At 40.4% G+C, this 15,776-nt stretch overlaps 1 protein-coding gene across 1 annotated transcript in view; it reads left to right on the forward strand.

Annotated features, from left to right (window-relative positions):
* POU2AF2 (POU class 2 homeobox associating factor 2) overlaps positions 1-15,776 on the forward strand; it is a 32,829-nt gene that overhangs the window by 12,461 nt on the left and 4,592 nt on the right.

The following is a 15,776-nucleotide window of genomic DNA, read 5'->3' on the forward strand; positions in this document are numbered from 1 at the left end:
TTGTATGGCTTTGCTAGTACCTGGAGTGTGGTAGCATTTGATAAATGTTACTTATCGTGCAAGTGTGCTGAGCAAAGGCAGACACCCACAGTTGGTGGTGAGCTCCGAACAGCAGCCTTGGGAATTAGATACTTTGAATCCATTACTACAAATTCTAATAGAGTATAAATAAATCGACCTGGAGAAAGGCCACTGGGTAACTTTTGTAAGTTCGAAAAATTGATTCACTATGAGTCAATGAAACAACAAAATAGTGGAAGTGACAGTTAGCAACTTTGTTTTTATTCTGACTCAGCAATACCACCCTCCTCCATTCTGCGGGTTGAGATGGCTAGAGATGAAGCTCCAACTTGGTGCATTTCATTAAGATAGATTCAACTGCTCCCATCCTGCAGTTCTAAATCTCCAAATATGTAACCAGTCTTGGATAACAAACCACGTATTATACTTACCCATCGTGGATGACTGTTTTATGAAAACACCAACTTCAAACGGCAGGAAGAAGGAAATAGAAGTCTTAACATTTTGATCAGGATTTGCTGTCAATTTACTGACCTAACAAGTTACTTTTTTAAGCCTACATTTCCTCAATTACAAAGGATCATATAATTCTATGAATGATATGGGTGGGAGGGGACCAGTACTCACTGTGTTTTTGATGTGTCTCCCTTATCCCCACTGGGTACAGCTGCTTATCTTTCTGCCTTGCTAGATTTTCCCGACCCCAAAACATGTTCGACCCTACCCCCGACCTGAGGGGTCTAACCAAAGCTAAGCTGTATCCCTTATTTATTCTGAAAAAGATAAATCATATTTCCTCTAGTTTGACAAGAGTTTGCAAATTGAGTTTGCAAGGGAAATAGGCAACAGAAAAATCACATAAAGCACAAGAGCAATTATGTGGAGTGCAAATATTCTACACTGGTATCTGGTCAAAGATTGGCATGGGTAGGACAGTTGCGGTGACTTCTGAGCCTGAGTTCCCTTCCATCACCTCAATTTTCTCTGGGGTAAATAAGAATTCTTAATGATAATAGCTATCATTTACTGCTAGGCTCTGAAACAGAAACTTTACAAATATTTTCATTTATCCATTTGAAAGTAAATTTCACTTATCAACAAGGAACACAATAGCCCTAAGAGGGTGACACTCATACCTATTTTTCAGGTGACAAAACTAAGAATCATGTAGGAATCAGTGGAGCTTAGATTTGGACCCAGGTCTTTATTTTACCCAAAGTAGTATTGCCTTCTTAAGGTTACATTTCTGGCCCAAGGAAGGGCTATCTTAGGAATAACCACTTTGCTTCGGGTTCTCTGCTCAGTGCTGAGCTCACCCTTCACACTCCATACATTCTGTTGGCCCCATCATGCCTTCGTTCCCTCTCAACCATATGTCCTCATCCCTGTCCGTCTCTGCAGCCGTTCCGTAGACTGCTCAGATGATGCCACACCCAGCCCAAACCAGAGCCAGGACCTTCCTCTCCTCTGATACCCGGACATCTTAGAAGAAACTGGACACAGAAGTTCTCAATTTCCTTCTAGAACCTATCTCTAGCTCTGTCCCAGAACCTGCTTCCAGAGTGTAGTTTCTCTCTGACATTCCCCACCACTCGGGAACCCCTGTTCTCCTGAGCTTTGGATGACATCTAGCCCTCCCTGTAAAAGAGGAAACCATTTCCGGAGCCAGAGTCCAAGCACACCACACCGACCTCGCAGAAACCTCTCTGCTGCTCTGCTTGAGCTCTCTAGGGTCTGCCTCGGCCAATCCATTATACTCTGACCTCTTCTTCTTGCCTGAATCTTATAGCCCTGCTCTGCCTGTTGCTGAGGTGTGATTTCTTTTCTGAAAGTTGCCGAGTTGACCTGAGAGGTTGGTATCACATGGCTTGCTCCTGGGGCAGGATGTAATATGTCACTTCTCCCACTCGAGGAGGAGGAGACCATCTCAGCTCCCTTCTGAAGGCTGGAAAAGATCCCCGAGACCAGGGAAATGCAGAGCTTACCAGCTCAGTTGACTCTGCTGATACACCTCTTAGGTGCTCTCGCAGCCTACGTGGTGTCCAGCACTCTCTCACAGTTGCACACACTAAAGAATCATATGCATACTCTGAATAAATATAATAACCACTAAGGAAAGGGGAGGGCAATTTCCTTCTGCTCTTACCCTCTTATGAACAAACGGAAAAAGATGGAGAGAGAAGGAACCACCAATAGTCTCATTTCCTGGGCAGTTTATAGAATTCCATGCTAAAGACAGATGGAAGCCTTTACTAACATCAGAATCTAATTTTAATCAAGATATAACCCCCAAAGCCTCCTAAAACTTGGACAATTTTATACTGTGCTACTTCTCTTTGATATTCTAATGGTGGTGCTAAATAACAATGAAAAGCCTCAAAGAAAGAAAGAGGCAGAAGGTAAGTAAGCCCACACACTGCTTTAGTATAAGTATAAGGACTTGTCAAGGTCACAAAGCTAGTGAATGGCATAGGCTGGATTATTTAATCCATGCTTTAAATTTAGGCAGTTGGCCATATATAAGTTCAAAGAAGAAATCACAGCCTTTGCAGCCCTCACTGTACTTGCCAAGTGTAAAAACAGAGCACATGTATGTTCTGTTGACTCCATCGTCAGAGGCATCCGCAAGCTCTGAAGGCACAGGAGTGCAAATTATCTGTACTACTGCTATTACAAGAAATCCTCATGCTCTTCTATTATTTCTAAAAGTTTACCATAAAAGTTATTTTTCATCTCTTCCACTTTCATAAAAGAGCCCTTCCTACAATGTGTTCTGGCTTTAGTAAGAATTTTGTGTTTGCCTGGGCACAGCAAATGGTCATCAGATGGCCCAAAGTGTATCTTTCTGCTTTGCTAATGTTTTAGTTTTCTTATATATATATATTTTTTTATATTTTAGAAGTACGCATGCTCTTTGTGTTTATCAAATTCTTAGGAAGACTATAATTTTTACTTAATGAGTACATCTTGCTTGCCCTTGCTACTTTTTTCTGAATTGCCAGCAGAAGGATCCACTCATCTGTAATGTTTGCACAGTTATTGATAAATGGAATCAGTGTCTACCCTGGGAGTGTCCCCCCAAACCTTTCACTCACTCTCATAACGCAGTGCCTTGCATATTGCTTGCTAATGTTGCCAACTAACCCCCTTCCTGAGCCCAGAAAGAATTTAAAAAGAAAAAAAGCATTTTCTGAGCTGGCAATGCCTTGTAAACTCCAAATGCCAATGTTTTAATACATAAGTACATATTATATCCCTGCCATTCATTTGAATGAATGTTTTATCTAAAGCTTTCAAAATGGCCCATTGTCTGACTTTAATTAGCCCACGGTCCCGCCTGTTTGGAGAACTGAACTGCATTTCCAGGGCTGTCCATGTTCCCCACCCAACCACCTGCTCCTTCGCAATTGCAGAAATTTAAAAATAATAATAATAATAAAGGCAAACCTTCTGCAAGCACCTTATTTTTTCAGCTGTCTTATTGATTCTGTAGGGTTTTTTTAATATCATGAAATCTAAAACATTTCCTGGTGGTGAATCCTTTCACACAGCTTGCAAAAATAATCAGATTTTGCAGTGAAACAGCCATGGCGTGTCCATCTGGCAGAGTTGAAGTTCTGCAGATTCTGCTCTGGCCAAAGTTTACAGGACCATTTATTAATGTGCATCCCAGTAGCTCCTGTTGTTCTAACTTAGCTACATAAATACAAATAGCATTCCAAAGGCACACCAAGACCCAGGGGTTAAATTAAAAAAAAAGTGTTTCATTTTGTAACTCAAGCAACAGAAACCACTTTCCCACAAAAGGCAGCCTGGACATAATTTTGTGCCAAGCAGGAGAGTTTTAACAGTAAAATTTCAAGAAACTGTCAGAAATCTGGAATTCTGTAAACAGTGTTACTTTCCAAAGGGCATAAAATAGTTCATATACCAGAAATGCAAGACACTTGGAACCACAGTTGTTTTTTTTTTATTTGAGATTTACAATAAAGATATGACTTAAATTCTATTTTTAAATTTTTATTAACTGGTTGTTTCAATTACAAAAGTAACACATGATAAAATTTCAAATATAATAAAATAATATAAAATAAAAAATAGAAGTCTACTGACCTTCCCTGCCTACCAATCCCCTCGTTCTACTTCCCAGGGTCACCATACTGAGTTTTATGTGCTGTCTTCCAGAATTTCTCTATGATATTTTATTAGAAAGAAATTAAGCTGTCGCACCAAGTTAATGAACATAAAATCTTAGATATTTACAGGTACTATTACAAAAATGCATAAAATAATGTTCTCATGGTGAATTTCTGTCCCTCAAGAGAGAATTTAAACAGACCTTTTTTAGTCTTCATTTCACTTCTATACATTTGAAGGCACTAAGCAAAGCACTTCATCCTTTCATGTCTCCATCTATGTCAATTACATAGTCCCTGCTGTCACCTGAAGTGGTGACATTGCAAACAAGGTGCACAAATGCAACTCTTTCTTTGTGAGATAAATCCCCTATAATCTAGGCTTTATAGATGCAAGGTAAATGTTTTTAAGGATATATGTTTCAATATTCCTTCCTCACAAATTCTTATAGGCTTTAGGATTGGACCTACACAATGCCCTATTAAATCACTTAAGGATGTAGAGTTTTTTCCTCTGTAAACAGGGCAGTATGAGGGAGACATGCCAGGCCCCTCTTTACACACGGGTATCAGTGGGGAGGATGGGGATAAAGAAGAAAAGAGAGAAAGAGCCCTGGGAATTGGTACAACTGGGACAGGTGGCCAGCAGCCCTTAGCACCCACAGGGAGAGTATCAGCTCTCGCCAGGCTCTAACACAAAGCCAAATAGAGGTGGATATAAATGTCCCCTGCTGGCCTCCTGAAACCCCGCCCTACTGAGGGCTCCTCAGACCTGTATCACTGGATCTGTTCAGCTGCAATAGCCCATATACTCACCCCACCAACAATTTCTGACCTATCATTTTCAGCCCCAGATTAAATTTCCTAGAATGCCACTTTCAGCACATCTACACTGCTAAGAACCACCTAAAGGACCACTGCCTGCTACTGGACAAAGTCCAAGCTCCTCAGTCTGGCTCAGAAAAGCTTTTTATAACCTGACTCCTGCCCCCTCCTCCAGCTTCTCCCCAGTTTCCCTGTCTGCACACTTCCTGCACACATTTCCTTGTCTCTGACATGCTGTCCACACATTTGAGCCTTTGCTTTCCTCCCCAACAACAATGCCCCTTATCCTATCTGCTTACTGATTTCTTTTCATCCTTCAAAAAGGGATTCATATATCACCTACAGTATGATACGTTCAGTCATCCCTCAAGATAGCAACTCGCCTCCACCCCTACCCTCATCCTAATCCCAACCTCCTCCCCCTACCTGCACTAAATCATGGTTAGAGTAGATCTAGTAGAATCCAGCCTATGCCACTCACTAGCTTTGTGACCTTGACAAGTCCTTATACTATTAGTTGCCAATCTGTAATCTAGAGATAATAACTTGGTTTCGTTGGTTAATGACAAGGCTTTAATGAGATAATGCGTGTGAATCTTTAGCATACTGCAGAGCATATAAAGCACACAAATGTTAGTTGTTACTAAAAGTGATGAAACACATATGTAAAGTGCCTGATACAGAGTCTGGCATGAAATAGGTATTCATAAAATGCTAGTCCTCCCAACCCTTGTTTTTATTACTGCACCAATTACATATATATTTGTGCAACTCTCTTCTTTTTGAAACTGTGAGCTCCCTTAGAATGCATGCCTTATTCCTCTTTGTATTTCTGGGAATTACCACAATCCTGATACATAGTAGGCACACACTATATTTTTTTAAGATTTTTTGATGTGGACCATTTTTAATTTGAATTGAATTTGTTACAATACTGCTTCTGTTTTACGTTTTGGTTTTTGGCCTCGAGACATGTGGAATCTCAGCTCCCCAACCAGGGATTGAACCTGCACCCCCTGCATTGGAAGGCGAAGTCTTAACCACTGGACCGATAGGGAAGTCCCCACAACATATTTTTATTTAATCAATTAAGTGAAACTTCTGCTCTGGGCAAACCAACTTGCTTGTTATTCCTTGAAGAAGAGCCATGTTTTTCCATATCTGTGCTTGGTTCACAAAATTCCTTGCACCTGGGAGCTTCCTTTCTCCTCTGCATCCTCTCATCTTTCAGTGCCAAATTCAAATCCTTAGCACATTGATTTGCCCCTTTTCTCACTTCCAGAGTATGTAGAGCATGGACCATGCACCTGGACACTAGGTACATACTGTTCTGTACCATGAGTTACTTTTTCCTGGGTATGTCTCTATCAGTTACTTATTGCTGCATAAGAGCCCACTGAACCTTAGTCATTTATAATAATGATTTATTATTTCTCACAATACTGTGGGTTGGCTGTGTACTTCTGTGCACTCATGCAGTTGCATTCAACTGGAGGTCCAGCCTTGTCAGAAAGTCCAGGATGTCTCCTTCCATGTCTGGCAGCTGGTGCTAACTGTCAGCAGAGTGCCTGGATTTGCTTCCACACACTCACTCATCCTCCAGGAAGCTAGACTGACTTTTTTTTTTTCTTAATACATTGGGGTTTTTTTTAATTGTTTTTAAATTTATTTTTTGGCTGTTTTGGGTCTTCGTTGCTGCGCTCAGGCTTTCTCTGGTTGCAGCGAGCGGGGATTACTCTTCCTTGCAGTGTGCGGGCTTATTGCAGTGGCTTCTCTTGTTGTGGAGCATGGGCTCTAGGCACACGGGTTTCAGTAGTTGCAGCACACGGGCTCAGTAGTTGCGGCACATGGACCCTAGAGCACGTGGGCTTCAGTAGTTGTGTCTTGCGAGCTCTAGAGCGCAGGCTCAGTAGTTGTGGCACATGGGCTTAGTTGCTCCACAGCATGTGGGATCTTCCCTGACCAGGGATCGAACCTGAGTCCCCTGCATTGGCAGGCGGATTCTTAACCACTGTGCCACAAGGGAAGTCCTAGAATGACTTTTTAAGAGGAAATTGTAAGTCAGAATTTCAAGCACACAAAGGTGAAAGCAGCAAATCCTCTTGAAGTTTAGACTCTGAAACTCACACAACATCACTTCTGCCACATTCTATTAGTCACAAAACCATCCCAGATTCAAGGGGTATAGAGATAGACTAACTTGTCAATGGGAAGAGCTGCAAAGTAATTCTGGCCATATTTAATCCACCACAAATGGCTTATGTCCCTAAGTAGATACTAATCTAAGCCCTTGTTGCATTTTTTCTAACACCTGAAACATTCAGGATTGTGCCTAGATTATCAGAGATGCCCGGTAAATATCTTTGGTTTGGTGGAAGGGCTAGTGCACAGAACCTACTGGTTAAAGGAGAATAAATTTGAGAGTCAGAGAGTTTGGGTTTAAATCCTAGTTCTGTAATTTATTAAATAGATAATTTGGGATACATTACTTAACTGCTCTGATGCTTGGTTTCCTCTTTTGTAAACTTGAGATGATAATATCTACTTTATAATAAGATAACATCATATAAAGCATCTGGATGCTTAAAACTGTAGTTCCTATTCATTATGAAGTGTTTTTTCTTATTTATGATTAAATTACTATGTATCAGTAACTCAGATAACAGGTCCATAAATCAAAACCTCTTTCAAACTTTGCAAAACTAGTAAGATTTATTAGAACAGGTATGGTATAGTTTAGTCACTGTATAAAATTTCACACCAATCAGAATGCCCCAGTTCTACTACATACTTGTCACATTAACTAAGGCATCTAATTCTCTATGCCCATTTTCTTCTGGAGGAAGAAGGTATTCCATCCTAACACAGGTGTCCATTTAAAAGCTAACAGCATTATATCTGGCATTAACTTTACATTCATTTCAAAGTTGGAGGAAAATCACATGACTTATGGTGGGTCTCAAAACAGATATTAAAAGATGGTTTTAAAATGTTCAGTATTTCATCAGTTCCACCTCTCTCCCAGCCATAGATATGATGACAATGAAAAACTAAATATACTGTGAATTCCTTGAAGAAGGATCACAGCTATTCACAAGTGGCTATGATTTTTATTTAAGCATTAATAGCAATATATTTAATTTTAAAGAGACACTTTCAAACTATATAATCAGAATTTTTTAAATATACAGCAGTGTGAAAAGGCTTATGCTACCTGGAGCTCTTTTCCTTAGTACATTTGAAAATAGTCCTTCAACTAGGTTGGCATCTAAAAATATTATAGGGTCATAAAAATGACAATAAATGTACTGAACTCCTAATCTTATCACTTTACTACCATGGTGACCTGTTGGTTCAAATTAACTCATTTTCATGGAGGGGATTTGGGGGCAGCTGTGAGGCTGCTGTGTTAGCTACAGGAAGTTGCAGACTGGCAAATTTCATTCAAATGTAAACCTCTAAATTTGGCTACTTGGCATTGCAGGATCCTGTTGTTTGCAGTATGCAAAATAAAAATTATATACCATCTCGCTTGGTCAAAATTTATGGGCTTTTCGATATTAATTTCAATATTACTTCTGGAGAAATAGTATGGTGAGATGCAACTGCGTGAATATAATATCTTTGTTTCTTTTTAATAAATTTATTTATTTATTTTTGGCTGAGTTGGGTCTTCGTTGCTGTGCATGGGCTTCCTCTATTTGTGGCGAGCCGGGGCTACTCTTTGCTGCGGTGCGCAGGCCTCTCGTTGGGGTGGCTTCTCTTTGTTGTGGAGCACGGGCTCCAGGCGCGTGGGCGTCAGTAGTTGTGGCGCATGAGCTCAGTCGCTCCGTGGAATGTGGGATCCTACCAGACCAGGGCTCGAACCCTTGTCCCCTGCATTGGCAGGCGGACTCCCAACCACTGCACCACCAGGGAAGTCCCAAATATAATATCTTGAACAAGGTGAAAAAGAATGTGTTTTCCCTTCACATGAGCAATGATAACTAGTGTGCATGCTGAAGGCTCATGTTTTAAGCTGTCCTTTCTCAACCTATAAATCTGGGACGCCAGCTCTAAAATCTATCCAGTGAAATCCTTCCCAGTCCCAACATAAGCCCTTTAGATCTCGTCTATGTTCTGTGAGACAAACTGAAGTTATGTGTTATCATTGCTTTTTATATTACTTATCCATCTAAATATTTCCCAGGCCACCATAGAGAGCACAGCACTAATTACAGCTATAAATAATTAAATGGAAATGTTTTATATCATGGTTGTGGGTCATAAGAGTTTGTTAAAGGGGTCAAAATTCATCAAATTTTTTGCTTAAAATTTCTGAATTTTATTATAGGTAAATTATACCTTAATAAAGCTGACTTCCCCCCAAAAAAATAGAATATCCACTGAAGGACTAAATAGTGTGTGTGTGTATATATATATATATATATATATACACACACACAAACACACACGCATATATATATGCAGGGTAGTTTTTTTTAATTTATTTATTTTTGGCTGTGTTGGGGCTTTGCTTCTGTACGTGAGCTTCCTCTAGTTGTGGTGAGCGGGGGCTACTCTTCATTGCGGTGCACGGGCTTCTCATTGCAGTGGCTTCTCTTGTTGCGGAGCACAGGATCTAGGCGCATGGTCTTCAGTAGTTGTGCCTCGCGGGCTCTAGAGCACAGGCTCAGTAGTTGTGGCGCATGGACTTAGTTGCTCCGCGGCATGTGGGATCTTCCCGGACCAGGGACCGAACCCATATCTCCTGCATTGGCAGGCATTCTTAACCACTGCGCCACCATGGAAGCCCCCCCAGGATAGTATTTACACGCAGGGAAATACAAATCTCACTAGTTCTTTGTGAGCTTTTATATAATTATATGATCTCTCTGAATGTCCCTAAGTCTCCTTTATACTAATATTTTAAACTATGAAGTTTTCTGACTTTTATTTTCAAGTTCTGAAAGCTCTTGGAAGGCAGTATGCTGTGGTAATTAAGAAATAGGCTCTGGAATCAGAAAGTTCCTTGTTTGATCCCACCCACCACCACTAACAACAACCCTACCTACAGGGGAACCCGAGTTATTTTCTCTGTTTCAATTTACTCATCAAGATGAAAATAGCATTACTTATCTTTTGGGGTGGTTGTGATAATTAAATGTTAGTAGATATAACACATTTGGTCATGTGCCTAATGGTGTGCTTATGAAATTGCTACAAGTGCGTGCTTATGAATTTTATTTATAATCTAAATCTCTGCTGGAAAATGTTGGCAGTCATAGAAAAATAAAAAGTTAAAAATAAAAGCTGCTGTGGTTAAAACAGGACAGTATCTACTTCTAGCTTTAATACTTAGGGATTTGACTCTGTTTCAGATAGTCAACAGTCTGGAGGTGGGGAGATTTGTACCCAAAACAAAATGGAATCCTGCATAAAACAAATTTTGCTAATTTGTTGGGCTGGCTGGAAGTAAGGGAAATCACCAAAGCTAGGGGGTTTGGGGCAGGGGGTGTTGGGTTGAAGGTTAGCATGGAAGGTGGGGAAAATGTTTGAGCAGAAGTAAGGACACAGAATGAAGAGAAGTTGATCACACCAAAAAGGCAGATTCTCCTAAGGAAGGGTGTTCAAATTAGCCTGATACATGAAGACTGGTTCTTGAGCTATTTTTGCCAAGATTGGGGAGCTGAACCTGGGACAGGGAACCTGGAAGGGAGCTGCCTCCGAAGAAATATAAGCATAACTCTTCCGGAGAAGCACAACCTCAAGTTAGAAACCCAGATTTTCACAGATTAAGGTCAACCAGATATGAGTTTCAATCAAAGATCACCAAATGCATAAGGAAACAAGTCAGTAAGAATGACAGTCAGCATAAACAATAAAGTTAAATTCTCAGGACTTTCAGATATTAGAACTACCAAATACAAAATAAATAATAACATAATACATAATGAACATTCAACAAAAGACCAAGCAAAATTTTTTAAAAATCAATGGAACTTCTAGAAATGAAAAAATATCTAATCATTGATATAAAAAAATTTCAATGTTTGTGTTAAACAGTAAATTAGCTACAGTTGAAGAAGGAATTAGTGAACTGGATGTAGAGCTGAAGAAATCTATACCCATCTATCCCAAAATATAGAACATAGAATCATGGATATAGAGGAAGTAACAAAAAGTTAAGAATATATAGGGGATAAAAGTAAAAGATTTAACATACATCGAAGACCCAGAAGGAGAGAATACAGATAATACAGGCAAGGCAATATTTAAGTAGAGGATAGTTGAAACTTTTCTGAAAGACATGTACCCCCAGCCACATGAAGCACACCCTATACAAGCAGAATATATTTAAAAAATCTACCCCAAGGTAAAATAAGATGGACTTGGAAAACCATAAAGACAAAGGGAGTATATTAAAAAGGTAGTCAGAAAAGAAAGAAAGATTGTTACAAAGAATAAGTTTAAGGTTAATAGCAAACTTCTCAACAGCAGTCATGGAAGCCACAAGACAATGGAGTGCTATCTTTAAAGTGCTGACAAAAGAATAACTGTAAAGTTACAATTATGAACCCCAAAATATCTTTTAAGTACAGGGAAAAAGAAATTATATTTTCAGATAAATAAAAAACTGAAACAGTTTACCACTAACACCACCTACAGGGAAGGAATTTTCTAAAGGGTTATTTCAGAAGAAGGAAACTTGAATCTAGAAAAAAATTTTGGAGGACAGATAAGCAAAGAAAATGATGAACATGTAAGTAAATCTAATACAGATTTACTTGATAAAATGATGAAAATAATTATGAAGTCTAATGTGTGGAGGTTTAATAAAAAGAAACAAGCTAAAATACAAGAAAATACATACTCGTGTAAATTAGGAGAGGAGCAATAAGAGTTAATGTCCTAAGGATCTTGTCTGTCAGTGGGAGGTTTAAGATACTGTTTGTAGGGACTTCCCTGGTGGTGCAATGGTTAGGAATCCACCTGCCAATGAGTGGGACATGGGTTTGATCTGGGAAGATCCCACATACCGTGAGCAACTAAGCCTGTGTGCCACAACTACTGAGCCTGCACTCCAGAGCCCGCAAGCCACAACTACTGAGCCCGCGTGCTGCAACTACTGAAGCCTGCGCGCCTAGAGCCCGTGCTCCGCAACAAAAGAAGCCACTGCAATGAGAAGCTCGTGTACTGCAGTGAAGAGTAACCCCTGCTCTCCGCAACTAGAGGAAGCCTGCACACAGCAAGGAAGACCCAATGCAGCCTAAAATAAATAAATTATTTTAAAAAGATACTGCTTGTCATCTTTGTTAAATACGCAGGTAAAATTTTATGACTAACCATAAAGAATGGAAATAGAGTGTTTACTTTCCACAGCAGGTAAAGGGCAAAAGTATGCAGGAGAAACAAACACAAGAGGCTTCTTTTCATCAAATAATAAATAAAATCAACTAGGCTAGTAATTATGAAAGCTTTGTAGAGTCTTCAGGTATTAAAATTGGGTTGGAGTGGGAGGTACAGTGCTGGCAATTCCACAGTAATAATTAAAACTGGGCAGAAGACGAAGAAGGGGTATAAGAAGACTGTTGGTGGCATTGGTGGTGGTAGATGGTGGCATTGGTGGTGGTAGATGCTGCAGGGGCTGTGTTGGCACAGACTGAGTTCTGTCATGCCTCAGGCAGAGGCCAGGGCAGAGCCACAGCAGCTGATGAACCAGTGCATGGCTGACAGGTGCCGATACTTCTGTCCATCAGGTTGGGCATATGCACTGCATCTCACAGAAGCCTTCCTCCTGGCCCCAGCCTTGGCCAGAGCAGTTTAAGGGAGCAGGTAGGGAGGAAAAGATGCAGGAGAGCAACAGGACATCTCCCCAGGCAGCACCCAGGACAGCTACCACCCCGCCACACCCTGCTTACCCAGTGAAGGAGGCTGAGGCAGAAGCCACAGGGAATGGGCCCTGGCACAGGCCTCGGAGGAAAGACCCAGATGGACAGAGCTGGAAATCAGAGGGAAACAGTGGATAACATGGGCCCTGGCAACATGGGAAAATGTGCCCAAACACAAGTGCTTCTACAGTTAATCAGTAACTCCTTTCTTTCCCATATAAGAATCACAGTACCCTGACCTACACCCATCTCTGACCCTGCATGCCCACGAGTTTCCTTCTGCCATTTGCCATTGTTAACTTATTAGGGAGTTTGAGATTAGCAGAGGCAAACTATTATATATAGAATGGATAAACAGCAAGGTCCTACTGTATGGCACAGGGAAATATATTTAATATCCTGTGATAAACCATAATGGAAAAGAATATAAAAAAATATATATGCATAAATGAATCACTTTGCTGTACAGTACAAACTTACACAACATTGTAAATCAACTATATGTCAATAAATTAAATTTAACAAAAAAACAAAGTGTTAACTTATTAAATAGGAAAACATGTTTAGAGGAATATACCATAGATTTGAAGAGACATAAAAATGCATCTGAGTGATAATAGCTAATACTTACATCCTCCTTACTCTAAGCCAGGAACTATTCTAAGTGCTTGACACATAAAATCACATTTACTCTTCATATGCCCAAGATCACACAGCTAACAAGAGGCAGAGCTGGGATTCAAACACACACTCTGGTTCCAGAGTCTTCACTCTCAAATACTGTGCTACTTCTGAACGGTTGGAGGACATTTTGCCTGAAGAAGATACAATTCCAGTTTGGGGTTATGGATGGAATGTTTGCACCCCACCCCCATAATTCATGTGTTAAAGCCCTCATCACTGGAAGCAGCCTAAGTGTCCATCGACAGATGAATGGATAAAGAAGATGTGGCACATACATACAATGGAATATTACTCAGCCAGAAAAAGGAACAAAATTGAGTTATTTGCAGTGAGATGGATGGACCTAGAGGCTGTCATACAGAGTGAAGTAAGTCAGAAAGAGAAAAACAAATACTGTATGCTAAGACATATATATGGAATCTAAAAAAAAAAAAAAAAGCCCTGATCCCCAGCGCGATGGTATTTGGAGATGGGGCCTTTGGGGAGGTAGTTAGGTCATGAGGGCTTTGCCCTCATGAATGGGATTGGTGCCCTTATAAGAAGAGACACGTGGAAAAGATGATTTCTCTTTGTGCCACATGAAGACACAGTGAGAAGACAACCAACTGCAAGCCAGGATGAGGGCCCCCAGAGAACTCGACCTTACTTGCACCCTGATCTCAAACTTCCAACCTCCAGAACTGGGAGAAATGTTTGTTGTTTAAGCCACCACGTCTATGGTATTTGTTCTAGCAGCTCAGACTGATTAAGACAGTTGAGAAATGATGGGTTATCTTCAGATATTTGAAGAGCTATGTATGGAAGAAGGGTTTACCTTATTCTGTATGGACCAAGATTAGAATTAAGAACATGACTCTTTTCAGCCTACTTTATCACAGCTGGAGGGCCCCAAAGAAGAAATAGGCTTTCTCAGAGGGTGCTAAGTTCTCCACCACTGTAGGCTAAATGCACCCAGGGCTGATAACATGGAGAGTATGTCAGCCTTGAGTGGTAGTTGAATGAGACTCTCTGTAAACTCTCTTGCAACTCTTGAGAGTCTGTAGGATCATTAGGGTCAAGACTAAGTGTCCAAATCTGAAGAACTAGATGTTGAGGACTCACCTTTTACAACAGCAACATTGTTCCTGGGTATCTTGGAGCCAGAGCTTGCATTTGTATATCTTAAGACTCTACACACCTGGATACTCTTCCTTCAGCACTCAGCTTAAGCATCACCTCCTCCAGGATATGTCCCCCATCCCATCCCTAATACTGGCTTAGGTGTCCACCTCAGCCCACCTTACTTCTACAATGCCACTTCTCACACTACACTGAATTATCTGTTTCATCATCAGTCACTCCCTGTATTAGTGTCCTAGGGCTACAGTAACAAATTACCACAAATGGGGTGCCTTAAAACAATAAAAATTTACCGTCTCACAAATCTGGAGACTAGAAGTCCAAAATCAAGTTGTCGGAGGGCCAGGCTCCCTCAGAAGGCTTTAGGAGAGCATATTTCTTTGCCTCTTCCTAGCTTCTGGTGGTTACTGGCAAACCTTAGTGTTCCTTAGCTTGAAGTTGTAGCTCTCAGATTTCTGCCTCTTTCTTCAGACTGCCTTCTCCCCTCTGTGTGTGTGTCTCTGCGTGTCTCTCTCCTCTTCTTATAAGGACAACAATCATATTGGATTTAGGGCCCACAATCCTCCAGGACGAACTCATTTTAATTTAACTAGTTTCATCTTCAAACCTTCTATCTCCAAATAAGTTCACATTCACAGGTTCTGGTAATTAGGACTTCAATATATCTTTTCAGGGGACATAGTTCAACCGACAATATCCCTCAGCCTCCTATGCTCACTAACCTGCAGGATCTTTGACGCCTATTTTTATTCCACATATTTTTATTGTGTCTATGATGGATCACACTCTGTTCCAGACACTGAGAACAAGTCACAGTCAAGGTCTCTACCCTTAGTGAAACTTCCATTCAACATGGAGGCAGACAGCTTAAAAAGTGGCCATTCAATGTTAAAACCAAATACAAACATATTCGTGTGTGCATGTATGTATGTATTTATATAAATCTTTGATATCTATTTGATGAAGGATATTAACACAAACAGTAAAAAAAAAAAGATAAATTATTTCATCTAAACTGTGCTTTTTGGCAAGTTTATCAGAATCTAAAACGTTGGTTTCTCTCTGTCCCTTGTTTGTTTTCTGGTATTGTGTTCTTAACTCTCATTTGACCCTCCCCTAA

Source organism: Lagenorhynchus albirostris, chromosome 9, assembly GCF_949774975.1.
Source record: "Lagenorhynchus albirostris chromosome 9, mLagAlb1.1, whole genome shotgun sequence".
NCBI classification, from domain to species: Eukaryota; Metazoa; Chordata; class Mammalia; order Artiodactyla; family Delphinidae; genus Lagenorhynchus; species Lagenorhynchus albirostris.